Source organism: Magallana gigas, chromosome 9 (genome assembly GCF_963853765.1).
Source record: "Magallana gigas chromosome 9, xbMagGiga1.1, whole genome shotgun sequence".
NCBI classification, from domain to species: domain Eukaryota; kingdom Metazoa; phylum Mollusca; class Bivalvia; order Ostreida; family Ostreidae; genus Magallana; species Magallana gigas.
Window position 1 is genome coordinate 33,259,641 of NC_088861.1, and position 12,183 is coordinate 33,271,823.

The window sequence follows — 12,183 nt, forward strand, 5'->3', positions numbered from 1 at the left end:
GGTCATTCTTACGTAAATCGCAAAAAATCATTTAAATACAGTAGGTACTGTAAGGAGTACAGTCAGTTTAAGCATATCTTTTACATTATACGCAATATAGCATTGCATAGAATTGAAATCTCTTGCTATAGCAATAGGTTCCCATTTGTCATAGCATACCATAGTGTATCATAATAAATTATAGCATTCTTTATCGTGTGTGTGTATATATATATATATATATATATATATATATATATATATATATATATATATATATATATATATATATATTTATATATATATATATATATATATATGTTCTACACTTTAGAGCGATCGGCGACAGTATTAACACCTTCTTTAAGAATGTGAACAAATGTTGTGTATAATGTAGCTCTTCTTTTTCATAGTTTCTTATGTAGTTTAGTAGTAGCTTTAAATTTTGTTTTCTTTGTGTTTTACTTATGTAATTTATTTTTTGGTCCTGAAGAAGGAACGGGTGTCCCGAAAATTTGACAATTTCTATTGTTCGTGTCGTTAGCCATTTTTAGTGCTTTATATATTCAGTTTACTTGCTTAGTATCTATATATTAGATCCGACACTTTAAAAATACCTAGTGTTGTTGATTCTATTCAGTGCTTTATATATAAATAAATAAATAAATAAATATATATATATATATATATATATATATATATATATATATATATATATATATATATATATATATATGGCATACTATATAGGTTCATGTACTATCTATTAAACAGTCAAATAGTTTATAATATATATCATATCCCAAGAAATGATGTGTCTATTAATTAATTTATAATGCATTGTGTCTCAATCAACCAAAAAGAAATTAACATCGCTTGAGCCGTGGTTATTTTTGAATATCGAGTATTTATAAAGTAAATTATGAGTCGATGATATCTTGGAATAGACCATAATACATGTACAAGTTATGCGATACATGTAAATTAACATACTCCAAATATATATATGCAAATGAAATTTTGTTATGTTTTACAACATACACCATATAATAGCATAACATTTTAAATCTCATAGCATAGCATTGGAATCTCATACCATAGCATACAATCTCATTCGTCATATCATGCCATAGCATACCATAGCATATTTTAAATGCCTATATTTGAAAAATAAATTTCCATATTGCAGATTTGTGGTAAAATTTGGCTACTTATTATTTTACTTTGAAATTTATGGAACTCTTCTGTGTTTGGAGGCGTTTTTGTTCAAATCTCATAGCATACGATAGCAGAGCATAACATATCATTAAGCCCTTTATTTCGATTTATATCACAGCATAGCATACAATTGTAAAAGATATGCATGAAATGACTGTTAAGTATAAGATGCAGCAGAAGTTCTAATTTTCTAAAGTTCTATTTCTATTTCTCGTTCTGTTCTGTTCCATTGCCTTTCTACAAAAAGCACTGCTATGTAGGCTATACCGATCATTACCAGACTCGAAGTAACAATGATCAGCAAAAGGAACAATTTATTGGTCGTGTTGAATTTTGATGCATCATATGTTGCACTTGAAACATTGGATACACTTTGGGTGGTATTAGCTGAAAGTAATTAAATATTGATGATATATGTTATAAAATAGTGTGATTTTACTTAATCTAATATTTGTATCCATTTTCGTGGATTTAGGGAATATTACTTTTTTGTCGAATCCGTAAATTGGAAACCCATAATCCTATAAATGCAAAACGCTACTCGTACATGTATAAAGAATTGCATTCTAATATAATTAACACTTAGTTTTATGGATCAACTCCACGAATGATGGATGCGTACATGTATGTAAGAAATACTGAATGAAACACTTTGCTATCGATAAGTGAAACTCTTAATCTGTTTCCTGAAAAGCATTAATTCAAATTTTATTTCAAGTGTAGATGGGAAAGGATCTTACATATTGTCTTGCAACGATAACTTTTTCTTAACTGAACTGCTAAAATGTTTTGATGCAATTTTACTTAATACACGTTTTACATAAATTAAAATGAAATTTGTCAATAGGAGTTCGTTAAGATAGCAATTCACCCCTGCAAATGTGTTCGGAATGTTTTCTTTATCGTTGCTAAGTATGTAATAAATCCAGAGGTGCTCGAAAGAAAGTTCACGAGATTTCACCGATATTTGTTCAGTTTCTGTAAAGTTTTGAGCGGAAGTATAAGTGTTCGGATAATATTCTCAAAATACATAAGTACTGGTCGTTTTTCATATCATATCCTTCTTGGATTTATGTTAAAACATGAAAATCTTTTAAGATGTATGTTTTATTTCACCATCTAGCGGTTATCTATATAAAACGATAATATTCAGAACAGAGTTATCGTTCGTGTTCAACCACGTGTAGAGTGGTTTAAAATATAAACATTGGGTTGCTCAATAAAATCATATTTATGTTTGATGCTTGTGGTGTGCAATACCATGTTTTTAGAAAAATAATGGGTATTTGTTTTGCATAAAAACTTCGTATATCGAGCCATTTTCAAGGAACATTCTGCATAAAATATAGTATAAAATATAGTCTGTTTCACTATTGATGCTATTACTAGATCAGGCGCGGATCGAAAATTAATCCTCAGGAGAGATCTCTACAATCGTGTTAATTGTTGCAACAGCAGACAAAAACTATTTTTTATATTGTCGCATTTATTTCTATAACACATTTTACCCACCAATTAATGAAGATAAAGTTTAAAATCAATAAACCTCTATATTTTATATTTGACTACAAGTACCTACATTCTATAAACAAGTGGCATAATTGTTACTGCAAAACTGAAAGGGTCAAATAAAATCATGTGATCTAAAATTTAAATGACAATAACATTCGCAGGGTTGAATTACTTTTGAATATTAATGGAAAATAACCAACATAGCCCCAAACTATTTTTTACCTTTAAAAAATCAGATTTACCTTAAAAACATTCTACTTTAAGAATGATATATGTATTCCATGTATCATGAAATGGTTTTGAACTGAATATACTTACCAATTTTGCATCCATTAATATAGTTGCAATGCTCTGTTTCGCATAGACAATTTCCGTCACACTTTTTTCCATAATAAGGATACTGACATTGCTTACTGCAATTTTCGCCATGGTTACCAGGTGGACATTCTAAATGATAATATAGAAAATTTGTCTACATGAAAGGCAATAATATGGTACACATAAGAAAATCAGGATAACTTAGAGCTATCGAACATGGCTCGGAAATGGAGAACATAACATTAACTAACTAAAGTTTACAACCAAATGACTTAGTTTATCGACAATAAAACTATATTTAGCTATTTTTTGTGAAGTCGGCCCGTCACTATTTGTCTTCGATTCTATAAAGTTTGTTGCCATGGGAAAGTTTTGGTTAAAAAAAGAAAGCTTTCCAAAAAGATAAATGGTTTGAAGTTAAAAAAAAAAAAATATGTGAAAACTGCGTTAGTGATAGAAGTTTTGAAGTCGAAAATTGCTAAATACGATGGGGAAAAAAATCCGTGAATAATTCTCAGTTTTTTTTCATTTTTCTGATGTAAACCAGCAGCATATGATTGAAATAGACACATTAAATAAACACACTATCATCCAACAAAGTATTTTGAGATTCTACTTCTAACATTTAACATATTGCTGAACGTAGTAAAGCTATCCATACCATTTTTTTAAATTATTATTTCGCAAAAACGAGAGAAATATCACATCTTTTATTTCATCATATTATTAAACGAAGAGAAGGTAAATTTATGTTAAAGCTGTCTTAAAACAATATTTGTACCAATCAAATAGAACATGGAGTTAATTATACCGTAGAATATTGTTATACTGTAATGAAAAAAATCAAAGCTGATATGCTAAGGTACATGTAACATTAAATATACATATGAAATAATTAACTACCACGTTCATGTACTACACTGTGGTATTGGATGTAACGGTTGAAAATGCATGGCGTCGTGTAACAACAACTAACACTATAATTTGTTAAAAACATGAACAGATAAAAAAGGTTCAACCGAGGACATCATTTCTTACTGACATATACATGTAATTAACATGTATGTTGAAGCAGGATGTTCATTTTGACTTACGGAGCTGGCTCTTAAAACTGTGTAAACAAATTTTTTTTTATGGGGGGGGGGGCGTAAAATGTCATCTTAAAAAGATCGACATCACACATGGAGGACATAAATTGAAAATTTGAAATTGAAAATTGGGCAGCTCGCACCTAGTTTTAAACAAACAAAAAAGAACAAAAACAAAAAACATGCTAAGCGGAGCACCCCCCCCCCCCCCCCCCCGGGGACATGAAATACATGTATTTTCGGGAAAGGATTTTTTTTTTTAGAAAAATGAGCTGGAAGACCAAATCGCTCTCTGAAAAAAGCATTGACTGTTCATGTATTTTTTTATAGATACACATAATTTAGATAGTATAACATTTGACACAATCATTTATTTAAAACTTTTTTTTGATTTGTTTACGGTTTGACCTTTTGCGCAAGCGCAGCGTAAAATCTATTTTAAGTACACTCAGGGACACATGTTTCATAATGATCAATTATAGCGTCGTTTACCTGATGGATTTATATCAGCGTGATAAACAGATTGAATTAAAATAAAATAAGATATTTACATTAATATGCCAGTAAGATTTAACTTTATTTTATTTATGATATTATAAGTCTCTGATCTCAAATTCAACAACATTAGCCTTATCCTAAAACGACCCATCTTCATTTACCAGTTTGCTTAAAACTTACCTATACACGCGCTTATTTCTATGTTCCATTGTGTATCTGGGCAACATCCGTTCAAAAACCTGCAAAATACACATAAAAAGCCTGGTTTGTGTTTTACAACTTACGACAAAGTCGTATATATTTTCAGTCTCAAAGAATAATCTTTACTCTGGTGTTAGGTTGGGTCTGAACGGTACTGTATTTGTCAAAAAAAAAAATAGTTTTCAAAATTTTTTGAAACTTAAGTAAATCAAAGTACAGAAGCACTGTCGGGAGTTGATTTTATTGATTATTATCAATTTTAAAATCAACTATATGTTATGCAAATTTTTATAATATGCATTCGCGAACTTTTCCGACAAGATTTCGAGAAAACCCTATATGAATCATGTTGTGTAATATTTAAAGATAGAATTAATTCCATCAAACTGTGTATCAGTAATCGAAATGTTTCTAAAAATTGTACACGTCTGGATCCAAGCAATATTGAACTCTAATCTCGTTCAACCAGACGCTCGGCTGTCTCCGTTAATCTCCGCCTACCAAGAGAGACTCTCTCATTGTCGGAGATTTACGGAGACAGCCGAGCGTCTGGTTGAACGAGACTATATTGAACTCTCGCGTAGGAGTACATTCAACTACAAAAAACAATTGAATTGTTCGTACTTTATAAAATCTGACTATTTACAAGGTATTTATAGATACTTTTCTTTTGAAAAACAATGGTACATGTACAGCATACAGTACACCCAATTTATCAATTATTTTCAAGATCTACGTCTTGTCAGTGGTGATGATTTGTGCTTTGGTCCAAACACCGTTTCAGTTTGGGTTTGCCAGAGTAACTGCATAAGAGACAATTAAATAAATTAAAATCAACTCCCAAAAATAGAAAATCTCGAAGCAGGATTGAACTCTCTACTTACATTCATGTAATTTACGCTCTAACCCATTGCGCTTCACTCACTGTTAGGTACATTATTTGGAGGGGATATTATATTTATACTTTATTGTTTATTTCAATAGGGAGTACTTCACAATATGCAGGTGTCCTGTACCACCTAAAAGCTGAAATGTGTACTTTACATAGTTATTTACCTTATAAAATAGTGCAAGGGATTTTAAAGAATAAAGTCAAGAAAATACATGCATGTTATCGTTATCTATCCTATCTCATTTATATAGTTTCTGTCATTTTAATTGCAAAAGTTTTTTTTTTTTTTCATTTGTCAGACTTACACTAATTAGTTCACCCTATATTGGCCCTGTGCCATTTTGTATTTAGGGTCTTTGAGTATTACAATCTTTAATAAAAATTTTAAGTTTATTTAAAATGGTTAATACATGTATATATTGATATGACAATCTTTCGCCCTACGAGTTCTTGCACTTTTTAATGTGTATTATCAAGAAGAAAAGAGTGCTCTATTTGGTCACATACTGTTGGTGTCATCATTTGACCAATGAAATTAAACGCGGGAATTCTAGCAACTTTCTTTGTTTAGAAAGACGCGCTAGTTCACTTTCTTTCAGGACGCCGCACCTTGGAATACTGATTTTATTCCTTTGGACCATTTCTTTAAAAATCCACCACCTCCCCTCCACCTTTCCAGTGTTAATTGTTTTATATTATTTTCTTTTTTTTTCAAGCATGCATTTTATTGTAGATGTACATGGCGTTTTCAGACCACGAGGGATTTGTTTGACGATATTACGTAACGATTTCATTTCTCAATACAGCCAATTAATAAAATTCATATTTGCATATGACTCTTAATTACTATTCGGAAATTAATTATAATTACATCATATTAAGATCAAATGCAGAATTGTGACATAATTAAGTTAAATTTCAATTGTTCTGTATTGTTAATTGACATTGTATTGTGTTTCGAAAGATGGAGGTGATGGTCATACGTCAAGTAAACTACATAAGTTATAAACCCTTCCTACCGAAATCAATTATGGATAAAAGTTATAATAGGAAGGAAGGGTTTTTTTTTCTTAACATAATAAGATACATCAAATATAATGTAGGCTATGACCCTATGAGATTTTTCTGACCTCATGAAACAGGAAAATACCAAATATCATTAAACCTGTAGAGACCCCACTACTAGTTCTTGTTTCTTATGTCATTATGATGGTGTAGAGTACATAACTCCAAGAAGTTGTCTTTAAACCACCAACCCCCCCCCCTTTTGGAATAGGAAAATAAGATATATTTGGATAACTTTTAAGATCCCAATCTCTAAATCATATTTATTCTTGCTCTTTGTGTCTCTGCGCTTCAAATTGTGTAAATGGTATACCCCCTTGGAGACACCCAGAACTGGAAATAATAAAGTATTTGATCTTATTCAATTGTAGTGAGTGCTCCATGTGGGTAATTCTTAGCCTAATGGTGCACCTGTTTTGTTTAGGAGACTTTACAATTACCCCGAATACATAGTACATTTTGTTTAGCTTAAAAATAAAAAAAGCAATTTCCAAAATCTTAATGTGCATCGAGAGAAAAATGATAAAAAATGTCCTACTGTACACATGTAAGAAGACTCTGAAACCTTTAGATACACATATAGAACATTTGTCAATTATGCAAAGTGTAATGTGATTTATTTTTCAAGAAAAAAAGGGTTTTTTGTTCCAAAACCTTGATGCACATCTACATAAGTCAGTATCTATCATATCCCAAGATATGATGTGTCTATTCATTAAATCACAAAAGGAGTTCTGAGATGTTGGTTTTCTTTTAATGATAAACCTCAATTTTCTGCTTATATTTGACTCCCTGGATGACCTTTGAAAATTTTAAAACCTTATTGCACATCTGTAGGACAGCCCCTTTCATATCCCAAGATATGATGTGTCTATTAATTAAATCATAAGAGGAGTTCTGGGATCTTAGGGTTTTTTGGGAGTGAAAAAAGACAATTTTCTGCTACTAGTTGACTCCCTTGATGAAATCTAAATTGTTAAAACCTTATTGCACATCTATACGAGAGCCCCTATCATATCCCAACAGCTTACTATTTACTTCATAAGCTGCAAAAAGAGTTCTTGGAAGCATACTTTTTGTGAAAAAAAAAATAAAAGTCATTTTGTTGCCCATCAAAATAGTATAGCCAGAATAGTATAGAGAAATTTTGGTAATGAACTCCGGCCAGTTGATCCTCAGCATTTTCCTCAGAATTAATTACAAAACTGGAAATAACATTCGAGGAATGTTGTGGCCTGCCCAATCACCTGATCTAATATTATTGAAAACAGCTTGTATGTGTTGAAAGGTCACTTGAGGAAATGCGCAAGCAAAGTAAAAAAAGCAGGCGGCCTCGAACGAGAAAGAACTGAGAACGCCAACACCCGTTTCCCGCCGACATTTTACATCAAAATATTTCGGAATTTCTTTTGGATATTAAAAAACAAAGTTATCTGCTTGAAAGTATTATCAATGTTAACTTTAGATATAAAAGTAAAATTTCAATTTAATGCATATTTTTTAATTATTCTTTGAAACGTTATAATGCAAAAATTGATTTTTTAAATGCATTTTGGTCCGTCGACATACCCCCCCCCCTCCTTTTCGGTAGACAATGCTACCGTTCGCAGTTCTTTGGAGAATAGAGACTACCATCCCGATTCAATACATGAAAAACGTAATCATTCTATACAAATCACTTCCACAAAAAATGGTCCATGGATAATTTGTTTGAATGAAATTCAACTCTGAATGAAATTTGATACTGATATATGTACATTTCTTTCTTTCCAAATTGCCTTCTGCAGTTGTGCAAACAGATCCTAGTAAGTTTTCATGGTAGAGATATGCATCATAGAATATAAAGTTTCAGATAAATCTGTTGTTTAATGAAAACTGATGCTTCTCATAAACGTTTTTACTTTTAAATAACCCTTTCAAAGCAGAAAACAGAAATGAAATAAGGCAATGAGAGGTATTTAATAAGGTTAAAACAAGTTTAAAGAGCTCTTGTGAGAACTTTATAAAGTGGTAAAATACAGCAAATCCACAAATCAAACGTTTATAGACTGAAAAGAACAATTATTATAGCTTTCTCCCTTAACAATCAAAATCTTAAATGAAACTAAGTGTACATAAAAAATAAAAATAAGGGACTTTCAATTAATGTGCGAAGGCAGCTGTATTATTAAACAATATTTGATTAAAACTTTTCATTATTAATTTGTTTGAAGGGAGTATTACATTTAGGTAAGTTTTAGTTATGACAGTGTTTTAAATAAGAAATAACCGTTTTCAATACCGGAACCGTGTGTTGCTAATAATACCAAGACGGTATTTTATTTTAATATGATCCACCGCTGTATCATCTTTTTTATTTACTTTGTTTTTTTACTTATCATTTAGAATGCATGCTAAAACATATTGTGTTTATACATTATTTGAATTTTCTTAAATAGTTATATAAAATAAAGTATTAGATTACTTCCATTTCATTATAGCAGGGTTTCATTATGATCAAATGCAGTCGAGTGCTAGATGGCGTCGTTCAAAGTTATTTCATTATAAATATGGTGTTAGTAAATATCTTTCATTACAAACACGAGCATAAAAAGTCCAATTAAATCTGTACCTCGAAAGTTCACATGGTCCTTTTTCAGCGAATCCGAGGTAAAGCAAAGCAGCACAGATTAATACATTTAATCTGCTGAAATTTCCTGTGGGAAGATGCATCTTTCACCAAAGATGTGTGTTGTACCTTCCGGGTTATAAAACCAGGAATCATTATTTTTAAAAAACATTCCGTATTGAGTTTCCCCAAAAACACTTGTGAATTAAGTATCATGTTAGACATAATTATTTAATAAATGCAGTATATTTACTTTTTCTATAATAATTCATTTACAAGTAAAATCACTTTTTTGGGATTAATATAGCGAACCATTATGCATATTGCATAATAGAATACATACAATCTAGTATAAAAATAGTGCACAGACATTAAGTTTCCTGGAAAACCATGATTATATAGAGAACACGCTTATCATTGCGCAGAGCATAGATATAAAAAGACACCCCCCACCCCCACCCCCTTAAAAAATGAATAAAAAAATTAATGCATTTTATTGACTTCGCGGTAAATTCATTCATTTATGCCTTCTTTATATATAATAAATATAGAGTGCTGAAAATAACGTCATACTTCACTGGTCATCAAATACACATACATAAATAGGTCGTCTGAGGAAACCAATTCATGTAAAAAAAAAATCAAGATAATACGTATAAACAAGAAACAAGTACGTCACCTAAATTGGATTCTGGATTATTTCATACATTTTTCTTAAATTAAAAAAAATGAATCTTAAATTATCCGTTTTACCGGTTGTTCAACTTTTGTTCAGAGTACGTGTCACGTTTAAGAAACACCCTTAATTACCTTGTGTGTGAATACTACAAGCACGTAGCATCGTTTGTGAAAATGGATGAGACTCGTCCAAAAAATTCTAACAAGCAAAACAAAAATTGTTTTTCCAAAATCTTTAAAAAAGACCAAATCAGCAAACGGAGCGTGGGGGTTGATATATATGTAGCTTCAGTATTCATTTCCTTATTTTCATTTCAATTTTTTACATGTTCCCCCAAAAAGGGGGGGGGGGGGGCGAACACCATGATAATTTATTTTTTTATAATTATGTAAACATAATGAAAATTAGTTGCTGTGAGAAAGGGTGTGCAGGGGGATGTTCCTCCCCTAATGCTACGTGTCTGTACTATCTTTTTGAATGTATGGATTTGGAATAATTCTACAAAAATTCTCGGGTGACAAGTTCTTTCGCCCTTATTTTGCAAATACGCTTTAATTTAACCAACTAATTGGTACTAATCGATGTTTGGGACCTCTTTCAAAGTCATAGTCGGTAAAATAAAGAAAAGTAAAATTTCATTTCAGTTGACCTTTAAAGTATTCTTTTATACTGCGCCGTCATTAGATAATAATTGTTTTAATTTAAACACAATTCTTTTCACTGAACCTTATTATACATTATACTCTGTATTAAAATTCATAATTTAGACAAATGATAATGTGCGAATGAAGTTGATTTAGATTTTTTATTCTTTTAATCTGTTTCAATTGCCCTTTTTTCTCTTTAATGTGTATTTTTATTAAAAATCGTTAAAATGTGCTGCATAGATATCTTGGGACAAACTAATGAGGGGAAGATACTATTTTTTAACTGCAAATTGAATTCACCGAAACATTTTCAACGGAAATACTAACAAGCATTCTGAGAGTATTGCATAAGCAATACACGTCCCCTACCGGTTTGTATTATTCTATGAAAGGTTCCAAGCACATAGGCGTCGAAAGCGGGGGGGGGGGGGGGGCTAGGAGGGGGGCTTAGACCCCCCCCCCACTTTTTTTGGCAAATTTATACCTTACCATTAGAAACATAGAATAATAGAGGGTTCAGCCCCCCCCCCCCCTTTTTCTCGCAGGAAAGATTGTTTCTAAATTTACATTGAGGATTGAAAAAGTTGATTCAGAAGCATAAGCATACTAGCCCCCCCCCCCCCCCCCCCCCCCCCCCACGGATTAGGAATCTCCTGATTTTGGAAAAAGAATTTTGGGTAAGTAATTTCTTTTTATTGGAAGTAAAGGTATACTCCCCCCCCCCCCCCCCCCCCCCCCGGATTAGGATTTCCATGATTTTGGGAATTACTTTTTTCTCAATATTTCAGAGGATTAGTCTAGCCCCCCACTTTCAATTTGCTTCCGACGCCAGTGAAGCACACAACTATTTCAGAGCTATTAAAAACGAGATGTCCTGCTTTAATCAGAGATAAAAGAACAGAGGAAATTAAAACTATATAGTTGATATAGAAATTAAATAGGAAATAGGTAAAATAATACTCTTTATTTCATCTCCTGTAATTTCGCCAAGTCTATTCTGTATTCGCTGGTAAAAAATTGTGAAAACAATGCACTGTTATGCACAATATCATTTCTTACCCTCTTCTGAACCCCGAATCAAACCAAACAGTTAAACAGCCCAACCCGACAACGAACCCGATTGTAATAATAATACAAAAAAACCCTGCCGATTAAATTTACAACACAATGCTTGACACTATTTTATAGATTTTATTTGTTTGTTAGAAATGATTAAAGGAATGGTACAGGAAAAGGAATGGTACAAGTAACGCACGATATTATTACTGACTACATACTGGCCTCGTTTATTCAGTTACACACCGAACCCGATAACGAACCCGAACATTAAAAAATTGGAATATAAAAAATTAATTTTCTCGAAAATATGTCAATCAGACGCTACAAAAGTGTAAACTTGATCTGTAGTTTGACATTTTGAAGCTGTTCAGCAAGTTTCATATTATTCCTCAAATGCATAAAGAAAAAAAGTGTGGAAA

General features: G+C 31.6%; 1 long non-coding RNA gene across 1 annotated transcript; it reads right to left on the minus strand.

Annotated features, from left to right (window-relative positions):
• Window positions 1-879: 879 nt before the first annotated feature.
• On the minus strand, window positions 880-9,511 carry LOC136271170 (uncharacterized). The gene is made up of 4 exons (XR_010709030.1): window positions 9,383-9,511; window positions 4,794-4,852; window positions 3,028-3,156; window positions 880-1,584 (listed from the first exon to the last, which is right to left on the minus strand). It is a non-coding gene; the product is annotated as an uncharacterized lncRNA (long non-coding RNA).
• Window positions 9,512-12,183: the final 2,672 nt, after the last annotated feature.